General features: G+C 45.2%; 1 protein-coding gene across 5 annotated transcripts in view; it reads right to left on the reverse strand.

Annotated features, from left to right (window-relative positions):
• Window positions 1-19,011, reverse strand: part of LOC122811292 (STAM binding protein) — a 688,610-nt gene that overhangs the window by 416,102 nt on the left and 253,497 nt on the right. The gene's annotated exons all lie outside the window — the stretch shown is intronic.

The raw sequence follows: 19,011 nt of genomic DNA on the forward strand, positions 1-19,011 counted from the left end.
ACAAACAGTCTCCTGTAGGTTACTAAGGGAGACTGCAATCACCAACACATATGGTCACTACACATCTTCATTAAACTGTATTGGGAAGTCCAATTGATGAGTAAAGAAACTGGTCAGAGTCCACTGCAGAGCCCTGAAATGATACCTGACTAAAGGAACTAACCCTATGGGTGCTGCCATATGACCTAGAAGTTTCATAACTGCGTGATCTATGGGCTTTGAAGTTGCAAGCACCAACAAGGCCTGAGCATGAAGACTGAAAACTGGAATTTGGCAGGTTGGCAATTCGGTTGATTGTGTATAAGCGACACCCTATGAATTCTAAAACCTGCAAAGGTTGAAGGCCCAATATTGGATAACTGATTGCGATGCTTAAATGATTGCTCAGTTGGAGTAAGGACTCTCTGGCCATGATCAACGATGCTCTTGTGGAGTGGTGAGGAGACAATAGTCAAGGTGCGGAAACACCTGAAATCCCTTGTAGCTGAAGCCAGGCTGTAACCACTACCATGCACTTAGTAAACACCTGGGGGGCTGTGGTGAGACCAAATGGCAGGGCCCTGAACTTGCAATGATTGGCCCCCAGCCTGAACAGCAGAAACCTCCTGGACCACCTATCTTGATATGATGGCAGGCGTCCTTGAGGTCTATCGAGGAAAAACAATAGTCCTTTCTCAGAAGTGGCAAGATGGACTGCACCATCTGGAACTTGGTCTTCTTGCCAAACTGATTTAGTTTGCTTAGATCCAAAACTGTGAGGTTCTTGGTATTTTTTAGAACTAAAAAGAAGCTGTAACAGTCCTCAGATCACTGCTGGGCTGGGGGAACCTTTGGGATGACTCAATCTGCAAGCAGCTTGTGGATCTCTACAGCTGCGTATAGTCTCTTATGGGGTGGAACATCTGGGAGACATATTTGATGATCATTTACAACTTCTGAAAAGGGAATGTAATAACCTCTAGATAAGACTCAACACCCATTCATCTGAGGTGATGGTCTCCTAAGCTTTAGGGTGAAGAACCAAAATGACTTTCAACTGCCTCCAGACAACCCTTCAGGGTCAATGAAAGGGACCACAGAGAAAGCCCCAAGGAAACTCTGATTCTGTGGGCCACCTCTGGTCTGCAGGCAGCATCCATTATGATCCCCCTGTCCTTGGGAGGAACTGTGTGAAGTAGCATCCTGGGAAGCCTGCTGTGACTTTTTCACTAAGAGACATTTACCTCCTTATAATTCCTTGAAAAGGTCTGCCGAAGGGTGGCAAAAGCATTCCAATTATAGACAATATCTTTCCATCCTGTTCACTTCTTGTCAGAGTATCCATTACTTTTGTCCCAAATAAGGAACAGCTGTCAAATGGGGCATTGAAAAAGTCACCTTGAAGCAATCCCCAAAGTTACATAAATGCATCCAAGCATGGCAATGCATGGTACTACTACAGCCAACTGTGTTTGAGATGAGCTTCATGGAAATCGTAGCAATTGAAAGCAGGGTGGCAACTGAGTCTCCAGCACCTTTTGAATTTCCGGGGACTGCTGCATCATGAGAGTTCTTGGCACTTCAGACACCAAATCCCGTTGCCAAGTATGACGGTTAAATAAATGCAAAAGTGGCTGAAGCATAGCAGCACTTCCCTAAATGATCCAAACCGAGAGACTCTCTGGTCAGGGATATGATGGTATGGGCTAATGATGGCATAGCCAGCTGGAGTTCTGTAAAGAATTATATGTTCTTTGAATATCAAGCTGATGTGTACAAGATGCCTGTGCTACAAATGTACTGGAACTGCAAACATCTGAATAACAAACCGACTTGTAGAAATGCTTACGTGACAAGTGTATTAGAACTGTATGGCATTTGAATATCAAAATGTAAGGTTGCTAGTGTTGAAAATGTGTCAACAGTGGTTCTGCTGGACAGGAAAAGATATACATGTGAGACTGTATGTATATATGTTAGCAAAGTACCCTGGAAGAGCAGAGGTTAACCACCTCACTTACTTTAAGAAAAATAAGGGAAATGTAAATGAACTGTTAAACCATTAAAGTGGCATCCCACAGTGATGAAGAGGACCGGAGACGGTAGGTGTGGAAGAAGCCTTTGTTCATTATCTCAGTAAAAAGAGGAGAAGCCCTAGGCACTGCCACAAATATTTAGATGTGTATTGTAGCCAATGTTAAATTCCTGCCTCATCTTCAAAGAACCTAGAGTCAGGTGACCAGATGAGGTCATTCTGCCAGCCATCTTAGAAATTTTAGATATTACAAAGAGAAATCTCTCAGTACCGAGTATTCTGTCTTGGGCCTGACAACAAAGACCATTCACCACATCATCTGCCTTGCTCTATTAAGTACGTAGGGAATAGTAATTCTCTTAGATTCAGTCAAGAAAATATAGTGAAGCTTAGTTTAGATATTGTTTTTCTTTATTCATCTGAGTTTGTCCATCAGTGTTCTTTTCAGAATTTCCTGTGATTTGAACTCTGTGGTTTACTGTAAATATATATTCAGCATATTTATGTACTTTTATTATTTATTACTAAATATATTTAAACCTGTTATTGTGGCTGGTCCCTTTTAGAAAGTATTTAACCTTTGAGAGTGCTTATATTTACTTGCTGACACTGTGTGGGCCACTCCTGAAGGCCTAGCTGTCTTGGTCAGCTACTACCATTTGTATTAATATTAATATTATGCAATATAATTGGATACCATTTATTAAGGGCTTTAGAATAGATGATTGTGGAGTGTCTGGTGGCAGTGATAACTACCTTATACTCTGGGCAGACAGGGGCACATCAGGTAAATCTGTGCCAACCTTTCCCAGGTGTGTGTGTCTGTGTGTATGTGTGTGTGTGTGTGTGTGTGTGTGTGTGTGTGTGTGTGTGTGTGTGTGTGTGTGTGTGTGTGTGTGTGTGTGTGTGTGTGTAGGGGGGGGTCTGGTACTTGGAGCAAGGGTACAAAGCAATGGGTTCACAAAGAGGGTGCTGGAGGACTTGGCAAGGACACTCTGGCCAAGGACCTAACCCTACAGCTGTACCTGTGGGGAGTTTTATTGGGATTTGGAGGGAGACAGATTGAGAGATCCAGACCTTGGACTGAGTGTATTCCCTGTGTGCTATTAAGGGAAACTGTGCTTGATGCAGAGAGGTCTGCATCTGGAAATACTGAGTATATCCAATTGTATTCGAAGTGCATGTCCCTATCTAGTGTCATCGATGAGGATTCAGGCTCCTTGGTTACTGGCTCAGGGAGGTGCTGCCACAGAGGAAAGAACCGAGGAACTCTCCCTGGAAATTTCTTTCTTGGTTGCTGCCACCACCGCAACAGCATCAACGGCTAGACCTTTCCTCCAATGCATCTTGTCCCCTGGGAGGAGAATAAGAAGTTATGTACTTACCATAACGTTCCATGTTAGTTGTCTTCTTCTCGCCTTCTTTCTTGCTGGATGGGTTCGGAGCTGATCCTCGGCTCCGACTCGGCCAATACTAAAAGCTCGAGAACTAATTCCACCGGCTCGAGGCTCCCCTATATCCCACAATGCTAGGCGGTAACTACTCAGATCTCGTTTGATAGCTATACCAAGCAATCCTAGTCTCCATAGAATGGAGTAGGGTAACCCACCTCAAACAGTCTGCGTAAGAAAAGGCAGACATCAGTAAAGATAGAAGAGGTGGGAGAAATGTGGGAGTAACAAATTTCAGAAGAAGAAACACAAAAGAATTCTGGTCGGTCTGTCCAGGCTTGGGGGAAGGAGGGAGGGACACAAGAAAGAAGGTGAGAAGAAGACAACTAACATGGAACGTTATGGTAGGTACATAACTTCTTAATGTTAAGTTGTCAATCTCGCCTTCATTCTTGCTGGATGGGACCGCGTCCCTAGCACCTTATCCCGGGTGGCCTATCGGAACAGACTCTTGAGAACAGTGGAACCAAAATAGGCACGGCTTCTGGAAACCATGTCCAATTTGTAATGTGAAATGAATGTATGAGGAGAAGCCCAGGTGGCTGCTGCACAAATTGAATCTATTGGCAACCTGTCCTGAAAGGCTATGGATGTAGCTAATGCCCTAGTTGAATGAGCTCTAGGTCGAGGGTAGTTTTTGATGTCTGATCTCATAGATGAAAGTAATTGTAGACGTGAGCCATCTAGAAAGAGATACTTTAGTGACTTGAAGGCCCAATCTACCTTCTGCATATGACAGAAACAATTGATCAGATTTCCTGAGTTGTTTAGTCCTGTCTAAGTAATATCTCAGTTGGCGATGAACATCCAAAAAATGAAGCTTTTGCTCTGACCTATTTGAATAGTTAGGGAAAAAAACGGGGAGATCAATAATTTGGTTTAGGTTAATTTGAGAAGAAATTTTAGGTAAAAAGGATGGATTAGTCCGGAGGGATACCCTGTCTTTGTGAAAAAGTAAGTAAGGAGGACGACTGCACAGAGCATGGAGTTCAGATACTCTTTTCGCTGAAGTTATAGCTACCAGAAAAAGTGTCTTCCAAGAAAGCAATTTCAGAGAACATGAAGCCGCTGGTTCAAGGGGAAGAATTAAAGATGCCAGAACCAAGTTCAAATCCCATTGAGGCGGAGGGTCTTTGATTGGAGGTTTGAGAAGAAATACACCCCTTAAGAAGGCTTTACAGAGTTTGTGAGCCATGATGCTGGATTCTGAGACACCAACATGAAAATTTGATATGGCAGCCAATTGAACTCTAATGGTTGATGCAGAAGATCCTAAATGAAAGAGTTCTGCTAGAAAGTCTAAAATAGACTGGATAGGTGCAGTAAAGGGATCTATGTTTTTCGATGATGCCCAAAGGGAAAAACGTTTCCATTTGCTAGTATAAATCTTCCAGGTAGAGGATTTATGAGAGGCTATCAAGATATCTCGGACCAAGCGAGATACTGAGGGAAGCCTGGCTAAGGTTGGAATTGGAGAAACCACGCTGTGAGGTTTAGAGAAGACAGAGATTGGCGCAGCTGACCCGATTGATGGGTAATCAGATCTGGTACTGGGTCCAGATGCCAAGGCTGCTCCAAAAGGTAACGATGAAGAAAGAGGAACCATATCTGTCGAGACCAGTAAGGGGCAATGAGGATCATAGTCACTCTCAAGGCGATGGCTTTCTGAATTAGTTGAGGTATCAGTGGAAAGGGGGGAAAGGCATACATAAGTCCCCGGGGCCAATTGTGGACTAGAGCGTCTCTGGTGGGATGGCCTGGTAACGGGAAGAGAGTGAAGAAGTCGTGACACTTGCTGTTTTGGGGAGTAGCAAAAAGATCGCAGCAAGGTTGGCCCCATCTTAGGAATACTTCTTCTAGAACTGATTTCTTTAAAGACCACTCGTGTGGCATGAGAATTGCTCTGCTCAATTTGTCTGCAATAACGTTGGATTTCCCGGGAATATGCGTTGCTATCAGAAAACGCTGAGAAGATATCGCCCATTGCCAAAGTCTGAGTGCTTCTCGACATAAAGGGTATGATCTGGTTCCACCTTGTTTGTTGATGTACCACACCACGGACATGTTGTCCGTTTGAATTGCAATAGTCCCTTTGGGAAGAGAGTCGTGAAAGTCTTGCAACACTAAAAGCACTGCTCTCATCTCTAAGACATTTATGTGCAAGTGGCACTCGAAGGGTTGCCACGTGCCCTGGACTGTCCTGCCCTGATAATGCCCCCCCCACCCGATCAGGGAGGCATCTGTTGTCAACGTGGCAACTGGGGGGGGGGGGGAGTGAAGGGTCTTCCTTGGCGAAGTTGAGGTGACGTGATCCACCAAGACAGTTGATTCTTGCATACTTGAGTTATCAGTATGGTATGGGACATCGGGAGTCGTTGAAAGGACCACTGGGTAAAGAGCATCCATTGGAGGATCCTCATGTAAAGGCGAGCTAAGGGGAGAAGGGGAATAGCTGCTGCCATGAGTCCTAGTACCTTCAATACCAGTCTGGCTTTGACTTTGACACACTGTAAGAGAAGGGATACTTAGTTCCGGATGTCTAACACCCTCTGCTCTGTGAGTCTGGCTGAAAGGGTCTGTGTATCCAATGTGGCGCCTATATAAGTAATAGACTGACAAGGCGACAAGGCAGATTTTTCGAAATTTATTGAAATGCCTAGAGCTTGACAGGTTTGAATGGTGAAATCCCTGGATAGGAGAAGCTGATGTCTGGTGGTGGCAGTAAGGAGCCAATCGTCCAGATATGGAAACACCTGGAATCCCTGGCATCTCAAGTGAGCCGTGACCACTGCCATGCATTTGGTGAACACCCGGGGGGCTGTAGTGAGACCAAAGGGCAGGGCCCTGAACTGGTAGTGACTGGCTCGCAGCCTGAAGCGGAGATATCTCCTGGAGCGTCGGTTCATTTTGATGTGGTAGTACGCATCCTGAAGATCTATCGAGCACATCCAATTGTCCTGACCCAAGAAGGGTAGAATGGACTGTAGCGTGACCATCCGGAATTTTGTTTTCTTGACAAACTTGTTTAAGTAGCTGAGATCCAGTATGGGTCTCCAGTCCCCTGTTTTTTTTGGTACCAAAAAGAATTTGGAGTAGATTCCGGATCCTTGCTGGTCTGCCGGGACTGATTGGATGACTCTTTTTGATAGCAGCTTTGAAATTTCTAATGCTGCTTTTTCCCTTAGACCGGGTGGAACGTCTGGAAGGGATCTTTTTGGTTGGGTTGGAATATGAATAAAGGGAATTTTGTAACCCTCGGATATGATCGACTGTACCCATTTGTCTTGAGTTAGGGAAAGCCAGGCTTTTGGGTACAGTGATAATCTTCCCCCGACTGCCTCCGAAGGCGGACAGCCAGGCAGCCCCTCAGGGGTGCTGAAAGGGTTTGTCAGAGAACATCTCTCTGCTACCCTGGTTTTGCGGACCTCCTCTGCCTCTGGGGCGGCGTCTATTATTATTCCCCCCTCTGCCTCTAGAGGGGAATCGGCCTTGTGCGTCAGATGAGACTCCCTGGGATTGTTTTCGGAACCACATCTTTCCTCCCCTTTGACCTTTGGGATAGGGTCTAGAAGGGGTAGAAAAACGGACTCCTACGGCAGAGAGAGAGTCTTACCTTCCACCTCGCACCTGGTCAATGTATCCTTCACCTGTGGACCAAACAATGATGATCCATCAAAGGGAGAATTGGTGAAGGACGCCTTGAAAGGGTCCACAAAGTTGCATAGCCGCATCCAGGCGTGCCTTCGTAAGGCAACCCCTGTGCCTGCGGCTCTACTCGCCCCATCTGCTGCGTATGAGACCAGCCGCATGGAGGAGTTAACAATACAATTTAGGGTTGCCAACTGGGAGTTCATTGTGTCTTTGAACCCCTCAGCTGTAGGATCCTTCATCAGTTCACCCATATCCTTGAGTAAATCTCTTTGGAGATGGGTGAAGTGGCATAAGTAGTTCAGCGACCGCATTGAAAAGGTCGCTGACGAGAACATCCGCTTGCCGTACCTGTCCATGGTCCTAGATTCTTTATTATGAGGATGGACAGGAACCGAAGGATCAGCTAACTCCTTCTTTGTGGCCGCAGCCACCACCATGGCATCAACAGGGACACCTTTGGATAAAAACTGTTTGTCTTTGGGGGCAGTAATAAATCTGGATGGTCTCCTCGGGGTGGGTTCCACTGAGTCAGGAGCCGTCCAAGCCTTCCTTGCCACCACTTCCATAAGGGGGTCAAAGGGAGGGGAAACCCCAGGAGGTAGAAGGGCGAGAACCAAATGCCTCAAGATACACTGACTCATCCTCCGAAGGATTAAGGGCTGGCCAATTCCCCCTCTGTTTGAGGATTTCAAGGATGTCCGCAAAGGAGACATCCTCAGAGGGGGATCGAGTGGACCCTTCGGATTCCTCTAAGTCAGTGTCAGAGGTGATAGACTCAGGGGAGTCAATGTGCTTCCTCTTGCACTGCCTCTTCCTAGGGGGATCTCCTGCAGGGTCAGGAGAGACCTCGGAAGAGGAGGAAATTCCCAATGGGGAATCTTGAGGAGTTGGTTCTCTGCGGTGTGAGACAAGGGGGTGAGTAGAAATCACCGCAGGCACTGTAGATGGAGGGGCTGAAGGAGCTGACTGCGGGGCAGAACCTGGTTCTAGCACGCTCCGCATGACCTCGAAGGCACCTCTGTCAGGCAAGGCCCGAGGCCCTCGCTCCGAAGAGACAAGGACCTCTCCCGGCACCGACAGAGACGGCTCCGAAGCCGATGTCAGAGCCGAACTCACCAGCGCCGAAGCCCCGAGAGGGAGAGCGGGGTCGGACAAGGGTTCGATGCCACTCGCCCCCTCGGAGCCGACGAGGGAAGCTCGGCGCCGAGATCACTCCAAAGAGGAGATCGGGGCAGCCGACGGAGCCGAAATGGAAGGTATCGGATCCGACGCGCCGACAGTCATGGCTCCAATAAGCCTTGGCTCCGAACTCGAAGGAGTCGGAGGAGGAATGTAATCTGGAATGGGAATAGCCACTGACTGGTAAGTCGGGCTATGCAGCATTTGGGCCAGTGCCTCGGACTTAAGAAGTCTACTCACCACCCTCTGCAAATCATGGTCTGACAACCTGGAAGACCGAGAGGAATGGGTTTTGTGACTCCGCTCCGAAAGGAGAGGGGATCCTGGCGCCGAGTACACAGATCCGATGGAGGGGGACCTGGACCTCTTTCTGGAATGTGGCTCCGATAATGGTATCGGAGCCGATGAAGACTTATCAGCCTCGGCTCCAGCCGGAGCCAAGGTAACGGTATGAGGCTTAAGAACATCAGCTCCGGCCGGAGCCATGTCGAAGCCTGCTTCGACTTCTCAGCAGTCGACTCAAGAGCAGGAGCCGACTGCTTTGAAGTTTTTGAAGGCTTCCCCGACCCAGACTGAGTCGGGGGGCCTTCAGGCTTTAACAAGCCTCGCAAGATGAGTTTGTTCTTGCGTTCCTGCAGGACTCGAGGGCTGAAACCATGACAAACAGCACGAGTCCTGCAGGTGCACAGGTCCCAGGCAATACACACAAGAAGTGTGACCGTCTGTCAGAGACATTTTCTGACAGCACGAGTCACACTTCTTGAAGCCTGAGACCTTATCCTTAGACATTAAGGTAAGAGAGGCTGTACACAAACACACAAACCAGACACTCTTTACAGAAAAAAATTATAGTTATGTAGAAAAACACATACACACAAGCCCCTACAACACTAATTTTAAAAGGGACTGGGGTGAGGGAAGGGCCGAAGGCCTAGAACAACAAGTAAGAGGGGTAGGGAATCGAAAATTAGGGTCGATAAAACTAAATATTAGAATTAAACTATAGAAATATTTCTAACTAAAAGAAAAGGGGTAATTAGTAATACCTAAAGGTAAATAATTCACTAACCTGCCTGAGCCGGTAGAAAACGCACCTCGTCAGCTATAGCGGCAAACGAGATCTGAGTAGTTACCGCCTAGCATTGTGGGATATAGGGGAGCCTCGAGCCGGTGGAATTAGCACTCGAGCTTTTAGTATTGGCCGAGTCGGAGCCGAGGATCGGCTCCGAACCCATCCAGCAAGAATGAAGGCGAGATTGACAACTTAACATATAATCTTATCCAGCTTCTTGGTGATAGGCTCTACAGTGCCTGGTCCCTTCCATACCCTCCAAAACACTAGGTCTAGAACAGCATCCAGAGGAGGAAAAAACACATGGGGTGGATGGGCCTACACCAAAGGCCTCCACAAAAATACTGACTACTCTGGAGAGAGCACTTTAATGGTCCAGCATCCTTGCTGGCAAATTAGCTCCAATAGGTCACCAAAGGAGGCCTCATCCCATGGAGACTTGGGGGATCCCTCTCCTTATGTGAAGTTAGTATCCTCAGTGAGTTAATCCTCAAGGGAGTCATGGTGTTTCCTGTTGCACTTCATCCTCCTTGAAACCTCAAGTTCTGACAAAGTTGGGGAGGGAGGGGAAGAGATACGGAGCCCACTCATGGGGGCAGGATGGATGCTTATTGATGTAGGCTGTCCATTAGCAGACTGACGACTGGTCATAGGTACCAATTAAAATAAAAAGGGGGGGGGACACCAGGTGGAAAATTTAACCCTTCTCCTGGGAGGAGAACATCCTCTATACAATGTCACAAGCTGAGGCAGTAGCTGGCCTATTGGGAACGAGGGTCCAAGACCCTAAAGGTACCCAGAGACAACCCCATTCCTGAGGGATCCACACCTAGCCCTGATGCTGTGATCAGAGCCATGCTGTCTAAAGCTGAAACCTTGAGTGGAAGAGACAATCCAAAGCAGGAAATGTCACACCCAACCCAGAAACTCTGGCTTCGATATCATGGCCCCAATAAAGTCATAGTCAAAGCGACCAAGGAAAGAGTTAGAGCTGAAGACAGCCAAGTCACTGGATCCAACCCAGAAGGTGGGAAATCAACCAGCCCTAAAGACCTCGGATCTAAAGAGGCCGAAGGAGGAAGCCAAAAGGATGGAGCCGAGGGTACTGGTACTGGCCCTGAACCCAAAAGGAGGCTTAGAAAGTCTTTTAGATGAAGACAACCCTGTTTGCCAGATCCAAGCTGGAGTTGCTTGCAACTGGGGTGGGAAAGGGGAAGACTCTGACAACGGTTCCAGTAGGGGGGAAGGGGAAAACTAGGATGCTAACCTAAGGGGAATGGAAGGCTTGGAGATGGAGCCTTGGTTTTCGGCACCATGGGATCATCTCCAAGAGGTCAGGGACAATATCGGTGCCAGAGCAGCCAGGAGACCCAAAAGTCTTGGGATATTTGGGTCCAGGAAGCTCAGGGAGGAAGGACCATGAACAGAAGACAAAGAGGATCTCCTCCAATCCGCGTCAGAAGATTTGGAGTCCCACTGCTGGGGTTTCTTGGACCCAGCCTTTGGCACCAAGGCAGATGCAACTGAAGAAACAGACAAGGGAGAAGCCCTTTCAGGACCAACTTGCCATTACATTCATTAATGGCTCTTGTCCTGAATCCCTCACAAACAAAGCACTCATAATCCAGGTACAAAAATCCCAACAATACACACATTTTAAATGTGCATCCTGTGAAGGCAACTTGTGCCTGCAGGAAACTCACTTGTTAAACCCCTTATTCATGACCAAAAATACACTGAAAAATTACCAGAATAAAAATTACAAGATAATAAAACCACTAACTAGCCTAGGGGGAAAAAACAACTAAGCAAGCCGAAAAGGCAGGAAATCAAAATGGACAACTGAAAAGGGCAACAAACCTACCTTCCTATGTACCTAAACACAGACAACAGTCCCATAAAACAGAAACAGGATAACATACAGCAAAAATCTCACCAAACAAAGCATTACACTAGGTTCCAATACAGGAAATGCTGAGCGGAGCCAAGATCAAACTGCTAACTGGAATGGCAGCAAACTAGGTCTATGAATTAGGGTGAGGAGTGGAGAGTTGTGGGTAAGGGAGGCACAGCCATGTGGGTTTAAGACTTTTGAAGTGATTGGTGTCAGATCAGATTCAGATCCAAAGACCCACAGGTTGGAGCCAGATGTTGTAAACAACACAATCTATTTTTAAGATGGATCAATAGCCTGAATTAAATTATGAGGCAGACCTGGTAAACTACTCCTGTTTAAGGAAATGTGAGGAGCAGTAGATACATTTACAAGTTTAGTTTTCCATTTCTTTTTAACAAGGAAAAATGGGGCCAACAGTATTATTAATGGCAGCAGCAGCTTCTCCAGGGAGGGCACAATATTCTAACAAAACAGGGAAGCCTTCCTTGCTCCCTCTCTCAGGAATGACTAGAGTGACTCTCCATTGCAAAGTGAGGTGACCCCAACAGCTGCAGAGGATATGGCTTATCCCCAGTCCATAGTGGTTGTAGATGCTACACCACAGGGTCCATAGTAAAAGATGAGTGGCCTGAGGCACGACTAAAGGCAACAGCAGAGTCACCCACCTGCAGCTGAGGCAAATTGCTAGCCTGTTGTGATGGTAAAGGATGTTTGTTTTACCTTTCCTTTTTGTGGCTGGAAGAAGGACCGACTGTTGGACTGACAGTTTGTTCCTTAATCAAGATGGAAATGGTGCCACTTTCTCAGGGAAAACAAGCAGCAATAACCGGTAATTTCAAGTCTTTAAAAGTTGCTTTTTTATAGAAAAGCACAGTAAAAAGCACTTTAAAACACTGCCATCCTCAAAAAGTAAAATAAACACAATTTCTAAAATGAAAAAAAAAAATGTTTTTAAATATTTTCAACAACTGTTAAACTGACAGGAAAAAGAGCACTCACTTTTAAAAAAGTACAATACAGTCTTGCAACAGTCCATTAAAACACAAATTCCTTCCTTTAAAATAACTTTCCTGAGCAGAAAAGTGTCATTACACAATAAACATTTTTAAAATGGAAGGTTTCCCCCCCAAGGGGGACTTCTATGCCCAACAAAGGGACAGTACAAGCTAACAGTGAATCCTTGAAAGCCTTGAGTGTTTGGGAGCATGAAAGATACCCTGAAGCTCTGGAAGATAGCCAGCTGTTATATCTTTTCAGGATATAACCCATACAGCTTAGGCTACTGCAGCAGTAATCAATATGAAGAACATTATGATATAATCTAACTGCTTTTGTAAGGGGCAGCAAGCTATCAGAGAAACTGCTGTAACAAAGACATCCTCCAAAGCAGACAAAACTGGAGGGACAAGTGAAGGTTCTGGAAATTCCAGCTATAAGAAATCATAACATTTTCTGAGGGACAGAGAAACCAATTTTCCCACTGCAAACATGGATTCATCCTAAAAATAGGATCAGAGAAAGAGAATCCTGCACAGGGAGAATTATATACAACATTCTCATCAAAATCAGAATCCTGATGAGAAAAAAATGCACCTGTTCCAAGTCACATGCTCACATTTCCCCATGGGTTCAATCTGTGGGATTTTATCATAGAAAGTGGAATCCCAATTTCTTTTACCAGAAACAGCTTTTAAGAAGGGTTAAAAGCCTGACTAGACCCTGAGCCAAGCCTAACAAATGTCTCTTGTCCACAGAAACTGATATAGAAGAAGACAAATGCTACTTTTTATTTTAATATGAGTTTCTGTAGAAACAGACACAGTATTGCCAGTAAAAACCTCCAGGGATGGGCTCAATATTCTTCTAAGAAGGGTCACCTTCCCTGTCCCTTCTCTCAAGACCAACAAGTCAGGCTGTCCCTTGCCTGGTAAGGAAACAGAGCATGTTTAACCAACAGTCCATGGTAGCTATAGGGACTAAACTAGAAGGATCAGAAGAAAAAGCCAAGTGGTCTGAGGAACCAGCTTTTGCTGCAGCAGAGTCACCAATTTTCAGCCTGCTGTGGTGGCAAAGGCTGCTTGACAATCTTCTTTTGTGTCTGGAAGAAGGTCCAACTGACAAACCTGTATGTTGTTCCATGGTTAAGTCGAAAATGGTGCTGGATTCCCACAGCTGCTTAGCAGCAATAGTTGGCAAAACAGGGAAGTAATAAATAAAGTAACCTTTTCTCAGAAAAAAAAAATATATACTGACTGGGAAAGTCTGACTAGGCTATGCAAAACCCTTTTCGGCAGAGGCCTGTGGAGAAGAGGTCCACAAAACTTTAAACTTAACTTAACCCAGCCATAAAAGTAAATTAACAATTTCTCCACAGAAAAAATAGTTTTAAAACCTTTTTACCAGAAAAGTAAGTTTAAATGCTAATTAAACACTTTTCGTAGTTTAAAACTTATTTTGCCCAAAAAAAAAAAAAAAAAAAAAAGAAAAGAAAATTTAGGTGCTTAGCTGTATTGTCCATTTTCATTCTTCCTCAACTGATGGGTTTGGATCGGACTCAGCCGCTGCTAAAGCTTGTGGCAACCAAAAAACTCTCGAGCTTCTCTCTTACCCACAATGCACCAACTAAGTTACCTCTGATCTTGTTTACTGATTTTTACCAAAATAAATATTTATCATGCATAAATAAGGAGGAATAAAACTTTGTGTACTAAATACAGAAAAAGTTACATCTGGAGATCAACATAAAGGGCAGTGATGTTCCTTTAAGAAGTCATTCATCTAGAAGTTTGTAAACAGAAAGGATGGGGGGTGGTGGGATGGAAGTTGAGGAAAAATAAAAATGAACAACACAGATGGAACATTATGGTAAGTAAATAACTTAACTGATACTGTCAATTTTCATTCTGTCCTTAACTGATGGGACAGAGTCCTGAGTTACCTAAAATCCCGGGTGGACTCTAAGGAAGGAAGTATATTCCTGAGCACAACTGAACCAAGTGATGCTCTACCTCTGGAGATCAGATCCAGCTTGTAACGAGTAACAAAAGTATGGAGAGTACCGAAGTTGCCACTGCATATATGTCATCCATGGATGCTCTGGAAAGGAAAACTGAAGAAGTTGCCATGGATCTAGTTGAATGAGATTGTACCAGCTGTGGAATGGTAATACCCAATTTTTTTTATAAATAAATACATGAGATACAATCAGTTAGCCATCTGGCTACAGTTACTTTGGAAACTGGTTTACCCAATTTCAAGTCTGCAAAGGACACAAACAACTAGTCTGTTTTTCTTATGTCTTTTGTTCTTTGCAGGTAAAAACATATTGACTGAGAGCATCCAATAAATGTAATTTGTATTCACCGTTGTTTGCAAATTTAAGGAAGACTACTGGCAAATTAATGGATTGACTGATGTTAGATTCTGACACCACACTGAGAAGGAAGGAGGTTAGTTCGTAGTGTCACTATATCCCTGTGAAAGATCAAGTACAGAGGTTGTGAAGACAAAGCTTGAATCTCTGAAATTCATCTAGCAGAGGTAATGGCTACTAGAAAAACAGTTTTCCAAGAAAGATACTTAAGGTCACAACTAGTTGCTGGTTCAAAGTAAGAATGTATTAGAGCTTACAGTACTAGATTAAGATCCCATGGGTAAGTAGGGTCCTTAAATGGAGGTCAGAAAAGCAGAGCGCCTCGCAAGAAAGCTTTGCACAATTTGTGACAGACTACTGAGAAACTTCTAATCCAATGTGAAAATTGGATATTGCCGCTAAATGAACTTTAATGGTTGAGAAACTAGCTCCTTTTTTAAAAAGTAAGGCTAAAAACTCAAGTATGTTACTTATCGGAGCTGAAAATGGCTCAGCATGATATTGTTGTGCCCAGTAAACAAATCTTTTCCATTTACTTGTATACAGTTTTCTTGTTGAAGGTTTATGGGAAGATAAAAGAATATGTTGGACAGGAGAATAAAGCATCGGTTGTCTGGCTACTAACGGAATTGGAGAAACCAGGCTGTAAAGCCTGAGATTTGAGATTTTAGGATGGATTGTGCCAGTTGGGTGAGACAGGAGGTGTCTGGAGTCGGATCCAGGATGCAAGGTTGTAAATTTAGTGAGGCCAAAGGAAGGGAAACCAAATCTGTCGAGGTCAGTATGGTGCAATGAGGAGGACTTTACTCTTCAACTTGATAGCTTTCTGTAGAATTTTGGAATTAATGGGACTGGTGGGTAAGCATAAAGTAGACCGGGGGTGCTGCATTTGTTTAGGAGAGAAGCAAAAGGATCGCAGCAAGGCTAGCCCCATTGACAAAAAAATCAGCTCTGTCATTTTCCTGTTGAGAGACCACTCGTGAGGTAGAAGAATGCACCTGGTCAGTTTGTCTGCTATCACAGTGAACTTCACCGGAATGAGTGTTGTTGCTATGAAAAAGAGATTGGATGAGATCACGCACTGCCACACACTGAGCGCTTCTCGACACAAGGGATATGATCTGTTTCCTCTGTTTGTCGATGTACCAAACTACTGACATACTGTTTGAACTGCAATCATTGCGTAAAGGAGAGTGTCTTGGAAGGCGTGCAACACTAAAAGCAATGCTCTCATCTCTAGGACACAGATATGCAGGTTGGCTTCTTTGGGGGAAGCAAGTGCCTTGGACTGTATTCCCTAGAAAATGCCCCACCCCAACTGGAAAGCGTCTTTGGTCACTATGGCCTTGGGCTAACAGGGAATGAATGGATGGCCTTGTAAAACTTGATTTAACTGAATCCACCATCTGAGATCTGTCTTGCATATCTGAGTGGTTTGTATCAGAACTGACATGGGTTGGTAAAGTATTGACCATTGTGTTGCTAGCATCCACTGCAGAATCCTCATGTAAAATCTAGCTAAAGTTACCAGTATTACTGACACTGAACTTAGAGCTTGAAGGACCAAGTGGGCTGAAATCTTGGTACTGCAGATTATTTTTCTGACCTGTGATCTTTTAGTTTCAACCCTCGAGGGAGGCATTGAAGCTATCACTGACTTTGTGTTGGAACAGTGCTCCTATGAATTCCAAATTTTGAGTTGGTTCTAGTTGAGACTTATCATAATTTATGGTAATCCCCAGATAAGAACATGCCTGAAGAACCTGATCTCTCACCCTTGGTCAGAGTGGTAATGAGCCAGTCATCTAGAAGAAAGGGTAGAGGGGGTAGGAAAGTGTTTAACCTTCTGAGTCTCTCTCTTTGGGGATTCTAAAAAGAAAGACTAAGAAGACTTTGACATCCAGACTGTGAAAAGTACAGTTGTGTACACTTCATAGGTAGGTACTAGGCTATCGGCCCAAGGGCCTATGTAAGCCTAGCCAACAAGGTTCCATGGCTTACGCCACCCAAGAAAGTTATTTTCCTGTGCCACTGTCGAGCAGAGACACAGAAATGATCCCCGGGGTGTATTTCCTATTTCCCATCCACTCATCAAGATTTATCTTGAAGAGTGCTAATGAAGAACTTTGTTTCACATAGATGGGCAAATTGTTCCAGAGTATAGGAAGTCTTACCATAAATGTAGATGTTTGAGTAAATTCACAGTTGCAGTCATCACACTTGGGTTATCCTGCCAGGGGTAGCCCTCATTCGTCCCAAATACCAGAGGCTTAGTATTTCTGCATCGGTTGCTGTCGCTCCAGGACTGATGTCAGGTCGTCAGTGGTATAAAATCAGGCAGCTGACGCCATTACATCAGTTTTTCTTGCCCCAACTGTCAGGAGCCCCCAAATATGGAGCTAGGTTATAGTGGAAAACACTACCAGTAGAAAGTAAATACCAAAAATTCCCTGTAAGGAGTGAGGAAGAGAGAGAGAGAGAGAGACAAGGGGGATGGAGGGTGGGAAACCAGGACTGCAACAGTGAATACACTCGAACATCTACTTTTATAGTAAGTGTACACAACTGTACTATGTTCTTCGTGTTTCACTGTTGCAGTCATCACACCTGGGTTGCTTCCCAAAGCTGAAGAAAAGGGTGGAGGCAGTCAGGAAGACTGGGGGCTGGCTAGGATGCCTTGCAAGACTGCTGTTGCAAAGCCTGCCCTGGACTTGGAGAAGATAGGCAGGTGGTAATGCTTGGTGAAGGTATGAACAGAAGTCCATGTTGCAGCCTCCAGGATGTCTCTGGTAGGGACTTCTCTGAGGAAAACTGCAGAGGTGGAGGTTGTCCTGGTGGAATGCGTCCTGACCCCCTTAGGGGGTGGTTTCCCATGGTGTTTGTAGCAGAAATGGATGCAGTGTGCTAACCATTTTGAGATTGTTTGTTTGGATATGGCCTTGCCCTCTTCCCCTGCTGCAAAGCTGACTAGCAATTGGACAGTTTTCTTGATAGATTTAGTTCTATCCAGGTAAACTCTGAGCTGTTTGTGCACATCTAGAGAATGCAGAATTCTTTCCCCCTTGTTTTGTGGGTTAGGGGAAAAAAGTGGGCAAATGAACTGATTGGTTGAGAGCCACACTGGGCACCACTTTAGGCATAAAAGTTGGGTTAGTACTGAGGGAGACCCTGTCAGCGTGGAAAATGATGAAGGGTTCTACAGTCATGACTGCTTGTAGCTCTGAAACATTTCTAGCTGGTGATGGCCAGAAGCAAGGCTGTTTTCCAAGAGAGGAATTTTAACTCTGCTTAAGCTGCAGGCTCAAAGGGGGGTAGTGTGAGTTTTTCCAACACAAAGTTAAGGTCCTAAGCTGGGGTAGGAGCTCTTCTGGGAGACCTTAAATTGTTAGCTCCTCTTAGGAACTGTTTGATGAGAGGGTGAGAGAACAGTGGTGGCTCTGTGCAATAATGAGCAGAAATGGCAGAGCCATGAATTTTAATAGAAGAGAAGGATAGGCCCCTGTGTAGTAGGTCTGCTAGGTAATCCAGGATGTAAGCTAGGGAGGGCTGTGCTGTTTCAGCTCCTTTAGCCTAGATCCAGGTACAATACCTTTTCCACTTGTCAGCATAGGATTTTCTAGTGCTGGGGCATCTGGCCTCACGTACAACATCCAGGACTTCTTTGCTTAAGCTGGCAGCTGGAAGAGAGATCAGAGAACAAGCCAGGCTGCCAGGTTCAATGTCTGCAATTGTGGATGCATAAATTCTCCATTTTTCTGGGTCAGTAATGTTGGGATCTGAGGTAGGTGCCATGGTGGCAGGGGTGACAGGCTGCACAGCAGTGGATACCAGTGCTGGCATGGCCAGTCTGGGGAAATCAAGACTGCCCTTGGTTTATCCTCCCTTATTTTGAGCTGTACCCTTGAAAATAGTGGTCGAGGGGGAAATGCATAGATCGAGAGGTTTACCCATTGGAAGGACTTGCATCCAATTTCCAGACCTTGCTGTGAGGTTCCCTGGTGCAGAATTTGCTGAGCTGGTGGTTGTTGTGGGAGGCAAAGAGGTCCACCTTCGGGGTGCCCCATTTCTGCGTTACAAGGCTGAAGGTTATGTGGTCTAGCTGCCACTCGTGTGGGTCTAGCAGATTTTTGCTTAAGTTGTCTGCCAGAGAGTTTAGGGAGCCTAGCAGGAATTGTGCTAGCAGGTGAATTTGCATGGCTGAAGCCATCTGCCAAAGGGTCATGGCGAGCCTGCAGAGAGGATAACAGTGAGTTCCTTCCTGCTTGTTGATATACCACATCACTGTGGTGTTATCTGTTTTGATCAGTAGAGGCCCCAGGGAGAGTAGGGGTCTGAAAGCTGTCAGAGCATGCTGAACAGCTAGCATCTCTTTTT

The sequence above is a fragment of the Protopterus annectens genome, chromosome 9.part0, assembly GCF_019279795.1.
Source record: "Protopterus annectens isolate FY-2018-M chromosome 9.part0, PAN1.0, whole genome shotgun sequence".
Taxonomy (NCBI): domain Eukaryota; kingdom Metazoa; phylum Chordata; order Ceratodontiformes; family Protopteridae; genus Protopterus; species Protopterus annectens.